The following is a 9,150-nucleotide window of genomic DNA, read 5'->3' on the forward strand; positions in this document are numbered from 1 at the left end:
AAAAAATTAAGGTTATTACATCTGTGTGTCTCTCTGTTTCTGCTTTTAAAGTACTGGTGACACTGTGTTACAGGGCTTTGACTCCTAGGTCTAAAAAGGATGCCAAGTCCTGCTGAATTTTAAACACTGACAGCAATTAAAACCCCATCTTCAGTCCCAGTTGAAGATGCCAATCAAAATAAACTGCATTTCTGAGACACAGGGCCAAAATTAAAGTTATTCCACTCCTCAAGGCCTAGGGACTATCGTGGAAGAGGTAGACATGTGAGATTGTAAAGGCCAATTTTAAGAGATAAAATGAGTTCAGTTTCTCTATAAATTAATCATCAATGTCAAAGGCACACTAATGCAAGACCAGCATATAGGCCCCTGTGTCAGATTAACAAGATTTTCTCGAGGTGTTAACCAGCTCCTGAATAAAGATTATAAAAGGCTTATGGAAGTTAGATTTTATGGTAAAGATTAAAATTTTATAGATTGTTCATAAAAATTTGAAAAACAAATTTAATTGGCTTCATGCTGTTTTTATTAGGGCTTATTGTTTGGAAAATTAAATCTCCTCTCTCAAAGAATGAAGGTTTCACCTTTTTTTTTTAATCCTTGAGATATTACTTTGGTTAAATGAAATTACTTATTTTACAGTGATCTGTAATGGTACTTTGTGATATCAGGTGTTTTAAACTTTTGATATTGAACAAACTTTCCAAATCAAATTATAAATTATGGCCAGGCATGGTGGCTCACATCTGTAATCCCAGCACTTTGGGAGGCCAAGGTGGGTGGATCACCTGAGGTCAGGAGTTCGAGACTGGACTGGCCAACATGGCGAAACCTGGTCTCTACTAAAAAAATACAAAAATTAGCTGGGTGTGGTGGCGCATGCCTGTAGTCACAGCTACTCTGGAAGCTGTGGCAAGAGAATTGCTTGAACCTGCTAGGTGGAGGTTGCAGTGAGCCAAGATCATGCCACTGCACTCCAGCCTGGGCAACAGGGCAAGACTCCATATCACAAAAAAAGTAATTATAAATTATATATTTTCTCACCTAATTAATCCTTTAAGATATTAGGTTCCCTAAAGTCCAAAACTGACATATTTTGCTTATTTGGTGTAAAATTGTACAGGAAATATTGTCAGATATAAAATATTGTTTGGTTTTCCTTAGGCTGTATTTGTATAAATATGTTATTAGCATGTGTCCCTAAATTATGGGAAACTCCTATAATTCTGATAGCTTAATGTACATTATCAGCAATAATTATAATTGTTATGTTAAATTATTGTGTGCCACAGAGGTAACAAATTTCCTTGTCTTTGGCTATGATTGCCCTAAAACTTTTTGCCATCTATGAACAATTGTCTTTAGAAGGTGGTTTTATAATCAACTATAAAACTCTAACAGGTGCTTTTGAATGCAGGTTTCTGATAACTTTGATGATTGTGACATCAGAATAGAGGAATAACTTTCAGGACTCATGGAGAGCTGAAATATTTATGAATATCAAGCAGAAGAGAAATTAACTACATGGACTAAAATAATAGAAGCCTGAAGTGATCTTTTAAACTTTTTGCTAAAACATTGCTGATCTTTTGTTTCATTTTTCAGAGTCAAGAAAACTTTTAAGCTATTTACAGCTTTTAATGGTTGAGTAAAATACACTCCTGTGAACACAATTTGGAGCATATTCATTTCTTTCTACCTGATTTCTACAGAATTTAGAAACTATTTGTGAGTATTCTTAACTGATGACAATACAGTTATTTGCATAAGTGCAATAAGAATCTGTTTTCATTTGTAACACGTCACAGTTAAAGAAACTGGTTATTTTACCAAGGCTTTGACTGGAATTGTGTGCTTTCCTTTAAGGAATCAAACTTGATTTATGGAGCCAATAAAAGTCCCTTGGAAATACAGGCCTCACACCTTTGTCAACACAGTCCCTGTACAGGGTTCCCGACCTGTGGTAAGTAAAGAATGCCACTTTCTGACAGGCTCAGGAGCCCTAAGTTTGTCTTAAAACCTCAAGAGGAGAGGAATTCACCTAACTCATAGGTATTTGATGGTACAAATCTATGGCTGGGCTTGGCTTTAAAAACGTCTTATCTGAAATTCCTTCTATGGAACAAAGTTCCATCAAAGCCAATTTAAAAGGCTATGTAAAAAAATAATTGACTGCATTGTATACAAATAATCAGGCCAAGTATAATAAAGCAAACCAGTCCTGCCATGATTTGTCTTTAGTAAAAATGGGAAACCGGAGAGAGAAAAAAATATGTTTCAAAAACTACAGTAATCTGTTGTTAGATTCTAGTCTTACCTAATGTTTTTCAATTTTTATTATTTCCTACAATTTGGACAAATTTTTCTTGGCTATAAGCCTGCAAAATAATGTTTTCAATTTTTTTCCTTCTTTTTTCCCCATTTTTTATAATTTGGAGTCACCAAAAACTAAGCTGCATTTTCATAAAACCCTGTAAACTGAAGCTAGACAACTTAAACTTCAGAAGAAAATAATAGTAACTTATTTACATACATAAGGCACTTTCATATCTGCCTACTGATGTATGGACTTCAGAGTAATGTGGCCTATATTGATTTTCCAGGATTGTTTCTTTGTTTGTTGTTGTTTTCTTCCTTCCTCCCGCTATTTTCTCTTTATAGGACATGAGACTTCACACCCTGCTAAAAATGAACTTTCCTAATAGCTCAGGACCTACCTGTCTAGGAATAAACCATCCTAGCCATGAGAGATCAAACAAAACCTCAAACCAGAGACTCATTTTCTTTTAAAATGCTTTCTAGAAAAGATTTTTAAAAAGAAAAGGGGGGAAATGTAAAAGGAAAATAAATCTCAGGGGCCCCCAAAATCACTAAGCTAAAGGGAAAAGTCAACCTGGGAACTGCTTAGGGCTGTTAAAGCAAACTAAATATGACCTGAGAAGGTCTCCATACTTCTATATTGGAGTCCTTCTGCTTGAACTGTAACTTAGCTTAATAATCAGACAAAATTGAAAACCTTACTTAATAGTATGCACCTGTAACAATAGCTGAGTGTTGGCCAATCTCAGTGGCCATACTTCAACCACTCATAGACTGCTCAGTGCTCAAACTGTGTTAAATAAGGCAAATGCAGAGCTGTAACCAGTCTCACTGTTTCTATACCTCCCTTCCAATTCCTGTACGTCACTTTAACTTTTTGTCTATAAATTTGTTCTGACCATGAGGCACCCCTGGAGTCTCTGTGAATCTGCTGTGATACTGGGGGCTGCCTGATTTGTGAATCCTTCCTTGCTCAATTAAACTCCTTTAAATTTAATTTGACTGAAGTTTTTCTTTTATCAGATGGTGTCAGAAGCGGGATCTGAAGTGGAGCTTCTAGTGATCCCCAGGAGCACCAAGTGAACACGCAAGGTGACTGCAGGACCCACTTGTGTCCATTGATCTCTCAGAGTGGCTGGGGATCGTGAGTAAGCTTCCTCTTGGATTTCAGAGTTCCACAGATTTGTGTTTTGAGCTCTCCAAGTTTCTTTGAGCAAATATCTGATTCAAACTGGGTTTGGAGTCGCAACAGAAACTGGACTGGGTCCAGGAATGGATTTGATCCAGTAATGAACTGGCTTGGATCCAGTTAGAGGTGTCTTACATCTGAATGGGTCAGAAAGGAACTGGTAGTAAGCAGTAACATTTCAGGGATTATAAAATTTGGCTTTGGAAACTTCACAGGGATTTTTGTGTTCTACCCTTTTGTTTCATTTCTCTTGCATGCTTAGGTAGGAAAAATTATTGGCTAAGTTGATCAAGAGAACCTGAGAGTAAAGCCAATATTTTTGATAAAAATGTGATCCTTAATTTGTGGAAAACTGAGTTCCTTCTAGCTTATACTTTAGGCCTGGGAGGCAGCGAAGTCTTACAGAAACAGCAAAATCTTGCTAAAGATAACTTACAGTGGAACGTTCTGAATGAACAGCAATGTATTTTAAAATGAAGGCTCTTGGCCAGGAGTGGTGGCTCACGTCTGTATTCTTAGCACTTTAGGAGGCTGAGGTGGGCAGATCACCAGGTTAGGAGATCCAGACCATCCTGGCCAACATGGTGAAACCCTGTCTCTACTAAAAATACAAAAATTAGCTGGGCGTGGTGGCATGTGCCTATAATTCCAGCTACTTAGGAGCCTGAGGCAGCAGGATTGCTTGAACCAGGGAGTCGGAGGTTGCGGTGAGCCGAGATCGCAGCCAAGATCACGCCACTGCACTCCAGCTTGGCAACAGAGTGAGATTGTATTTAAAAAAAAAAAAAGGCTCTCAGTAAAGTCCCTTTTGGTTGAAAACAAATTTGGCACCACAGGATGTCAACTGCTATTCCCTTTGGAATAATCTGCCTTGCACTCTTTGCTGACAACTGTGAGTGACAGGATTAGGCATATAGAGGATCGTGGGACATGGGGAGCTTTTTTCTTCCCCAAAAGGGGAAAGTTGAGAGCTGACGGGACTGCTGGAAAAAAAATAAATCCCTTCATGACAGCAGCTGCAGCCACCTGAGCTTTTCAGTGTGGGTCTTTCTCTGGGCTCCCTGAGTATTTCGCCTTCCCCACCCTGCCACAGACAATGCTTTTTTTTTTTCTCTCTCTCTCTCTCTCTCAATCTCTCTCTCTTTCTCTCTCCTTTCCCTTTTTTATCTTTTCTGTTACTCAGGGCAAATATTTTGCCCAGAGAACACGTGTTGAAACTCATAGTCGGAGGTTGGATTAGAGATGAAGAGGCCCATGTGAGCAAATTTAAGCCTTGCCCGTTTGATATTGGGTGCTAAGCAGAGTGACCAATGTCTGTGTTTTATTACATGTATTTTACTCTGGTCAGAACCAAAAAAGATAATTTTCCTTTATGATGAAGCTTGGCCCCCAGTGTGATGATGTGCAAGCTGGGTCGCTGGGGCAAAGGAAAGGGAACCAAGAAGCCTGGCATGCTGGTAAAAGGGTAAGAATTTCTTTTTTCTTTTTTCTTTTTTTTTGAGTTGAAGTCTTGCTTTGTCACGAGGGCAGTGGCACGATCTCGGCTCACTGCAACCTCTGCCTCCCAGGTTCAAGTGATTCTCCTGCCTCAGCCCCCTGAGTAGCTGGGAGTAGTACAGGCATGTGCCACCACACCCGGCTAATTTTTGTATGTGTGGTAGAGACGGGGTTTCACTATGTTGGCCAGGCTGGTCTTGAACTCCTGACCTCATGATCTGCCCACCTCAACCTCCCAAAGTGCTGAGATTACAGGCATGAGCCACTGTATCCGCCCAAGGGTAAGAATTTCTTACCAGTCAGATTTCTGGTTTCTCTCTGTGCAAACAGTTGAATGAATGGTAAAAGTCACTGTTTACTCTTCTGTAAAGACATGATTAATGCAAAAAAAAAAAAAAAAATTCTGAGGCCAGTCTCAAACTGATGTATTTGTGCTATGAATTTGTTTTTCTGTGTCGAGGGGTACCTTAGGATAAAACATGGGCTTAGGACCCCATAAACTCGCTGCCCAAGATGACCCAGCAAACTGGTTAATAACAAACTTTCCTGTATGTCCCTGAAACAAACAAACAACTGAATGGGGTCTCCATCTTGTTTTATGTCCTTGGGTGCTTGACCTTGTAACCACGTGGCAGTACTTCCTCTTGGTCTCTGCCTTCCAGGGAACAGGGATATTAGGGTTTATGTCATAGGTTGCTCTAAAAATTATCTTGAGTAGTTAAAAGGTTCTGCAAGCTCAAAATTAACTACTCTAGACTTCTTCTGGGAAGGCTAACAGAGACTACCCTGTGCTGTAGCTCAGTAGCTAGTGTTTTTGGCATTTCACACTGGCAGTGCAGGTTTGATTCCCTGTTTAAGAAGTAAGTCCTTTCTGGTTTAATATCTGCATAACCTTGTCTAGTCTCTTCTCCTCCATGGACTATCTTAAATTGTCCTTTCTCTGGTCAAGGGCAGTGGCTCATGCCTGTAATCCCAGCACTTTGGGAGGCCAAGGTGGGTTGATCATGAGGTCAGGAGTTTGAGACCATCCTGGCCAACATGGTGAAACCTTGTCTCTACTAAAAATACAAAAGGTAGCCGGGTGCGGTGGCTCACGCCTGTAATCCCAGCACTTTGGTAGGCTGAGACGGGTGGATCACAAGGTCAGGAGATCGAGACCATCCTGGCTAACATGGTGAAACCCCGTCTCTACTAAAAATACAAAAAAAATTAGCCGGGCATGGTAGCGGGCTCCTGTAGTCCCAGCTACTCAGGTGGCTGAGGCAGGAGAATGGCGTGAACCCAGGAGGCGGAGCTTGCAGTGAGCTGAGATCGCACCACTGCACTCCAGCCTGGGTGACAGAGTGAGACTCTGTCTCAAAAAAAAAAAAAAAAAACAAAAACAAAAATTAGCGGGCATGGTGGCACACACCAATAGCCCCAGCTACTCGGGAAGCTGAGGCAGGAGAATCGCTTGAATCCAGGAGGCAGAGGTTGCAGTGAGCCAAGAGCGTGCCACTGCACTGCAGCCAAGTGATAGAGTGAGACTCCGCCTCAAACAAATTTTCCTTTCTCTGAGCACTTGGGAGGTTACCTCTGGTAAATTTCAAAAGCCAGAAATATTGGCCATTTAGCCTGGCTAAAATTAGGTAATAGGAAATTTTAAATGGATTTCATTAAAAGGTGCTATGATTAAAAGTCATCTTAATTAAAAGTGGATATTCAACCTCTTTCCTGGCCCTGTTTTTCCAAGGGCTCCACCCTAAAGCCAATAACCAATTAAGAAACTTAAAAATTGGCAAATGAAAAATCTTACAACTACTGTAGTAATCTTCTGCCTGTCTGTCTTTCTGTGTAACTACATATGTGTTGTGTGTAATGTTTATATAAAAGAGCTCTAATTAGTTGGCTTAAACAAAAATAAACTCTTAAAAGCAAAATAGCTAGTCCTGGTGTCTGAGTGATTCCCAGGGCCCAGCAAAGGGACCAAGTCTCCAGAGCCCTGAAGACAAGGGGTAACACACCAAAATATGGACTCATTTTCCACTCCACCTTCATTGGCCGAGCAGCTGCCAAGAACAAAGGCCACATCTCCCAATACCTGGCAAACAAATGCAGTATTGCCTCACGAATTGATTGCTTCTCTGAGGTGCCCACGAGTGTATTTGGGGAGAGGCTTTGAGAACAAGTTGAAGAGCGACTGTCCTTCTATGAGACTGGAGAGATACCATGAAAGAATCTGGATGTCATGAAGGAAGAAATGGTTCAGGCAGAGGAAGCGGCTGCTGAGATTACTAGGAAGCTGGAGAAACAGGAGAAGAAATGCTTAAAGAAGGAAAAGAAACAGCTGGTTGCACTTGCCCTCACATCTTCAGAAAACAGCAGTAGTACTCCAGAGGAGTGTGAGGAGACGAGTGAAAAACCCAAAAAGAAGAAAAAGTAGAAGCCCCAGGAGGTTCCTCATGAGAATGGAATGGAAGACCCATCTATCTCTTTCTCCAAACCCAAGAAAAAGAAATCTTTTTCCAAGGAGGAGTTGATGAGTAGTGATCTTGAAGAGACCGCTGGCAGCACCAGTCTTCCCAAGAGGAAGAAGTCTTCACCCAAGGAGGAAACAGTTAATGACCCCGAAGAGGCAGGCCACAGAAGTGGCTCCAAGAAAAAGAGGAAATTCTCCAGAGAGGAGCCAGTCAGCAGTGGGCCTGAAGAGGCAGCTGGCAAGAGCAGCTCCAAGAAGAAGAAAAAGTTCCATAAAGCATCCCAGGAAGATTAGAATGCAAACGGACATTCTCTGGGAGGTGGGGCATACGATAGCCCAAGGTGACATCTCCCAACCTGTGCCCTGTTCCCCAATAAAAACAAATTCACACACACACACACACACACACACACAAAGCAAAATAAAAACAGTAATGCCTTCTAGTTCATGTAACTTCAGTAATCTTTGGCAAATAAAAATAGTTTTAAAGATTATTGATAAAAACATTTACTCTAAATTATGCAGGTCAGATATTAGGTTTGCTAAAGGCTTTAAGGTCATAAACTGCTTTGACTTTTGAAAACTGTTCAATTTATTTTGAAGACATTAAATTCTAAATAAGGCATGGGGATGTATGGAATCAGCCATGCCCTCCAGCTATGCAAAGAAGGTTATAAAGAAAAGAGATTTTATATAAAAAAGGATGTTGTGTGGTAAATTCTTGTCCTAAAGTAAAAGGACTGGTTGTTTAAAAGAGGGATGTTTAGGGCAAGTCATAAAGTCTAAACATGTTGTACATGGTCTGTGTAAGTCGTGAAATAATTTAAGAAAAGAAATTTATGCCAAAAATGTTGTACAATTTAAAGGTGATTAGGCCTCCTAAATGCTTCATAAAATGCTGCTATGACTCAACTGTACAGCTTGCCTGCTTTACAGCTAGGTAAGGTCTGGGACACATGGAGTTAGACACTGGAAAGAGTCAGACTTTATTTGCATTTCTCTCTGGGTCCTAGGCTCCACACCTAATACGTAATTAAAATCCCTTACTTACCAAGGTTTTCACCAAAAGTAAAAGTCACTAAGAGTTAACATTGTAACATGTAATTGAGACTACTGAAAAAATAAGTGTACATACAAGATGTGTAAGAGAATAAAATGTGTTTTTGCAAGAGATTATAAGAAAGTATGGGAATGTAAATTTTTGCCTAGGTTAGAGGGTTAAAGAATTGTTTTAAGTTAAATAAAGCTAAAGGTTTGAACAAGTTGTGAAAGGTTTATAAAAATTAATTATAAGAGATTTTATGTGTGAACATATTGGCTAAAGTTAAACTGGCATTATTTAGTTTTTTCCCCCATAAATTGGACATTGGAATAGAAGCACAACAGAGTTTGCTTAGAACATTGTTCTGCTCTGAGAAAAAAAATATTGTAAAGCATTATAAAATGTTTATATAAATCTTACCTTATGGTCAAACTAATTAAAACTGAATAGATTTATAAAATGTTATTAAAACTAGCTTTAACATTAAAAATACACTAATGGAAACATAAAATTTGATTTTCTACTTTAAAAATGATTTTATGGCCGGTCATGGTGGCTCAAGCCTGTAATCCCAGCACTTTGGGAGGCTGAGATGGGCGGATCACGAGGTCAGGAGATCGAGACCATCCTGGCTAACACGGTGAA

General features: G+C 39.8%; 1 pseudogene across 1 annotated transcript in view; it reads left to right on the forward strand.

Moving 5' to 3' along the window:
• The window catches only part of LOC105545582, a 24,701-nt pseudogene extending 16,848 nt beyond the window's left edge, over positions 1–7,853 (forward strand). The window contains exon 3 of the transcript XR_001006946.1: positions 7,134–7,853. The product of XR_001006946.1 is annotated as a nucleolar protein 56-like (transcript). The remainder of the gene's footprint in view (positions 1–7,133) is intronic.
• The last annotated feature ends 1,297 nt before the right edge of the window (positions 7,854–9,150 follow it).

The sequence above is a fragment of the Mandrillus leucophaeus genome, unplaced genomic scaffold (assembly GCF_000951045.1).
Source record: "Mandrillus leucophaeus isolate KB7577 unplaced genomic scaffold, Mleu.le_1.0 Scaffold332, whole genome shotgun sequence".
Lineage (NCBI taxonomy): Eukaryota > Metazoa > Chordata > Mammalia > Primates > Cercopithecidae > Mandrillus > Mandrillus leucophaeus.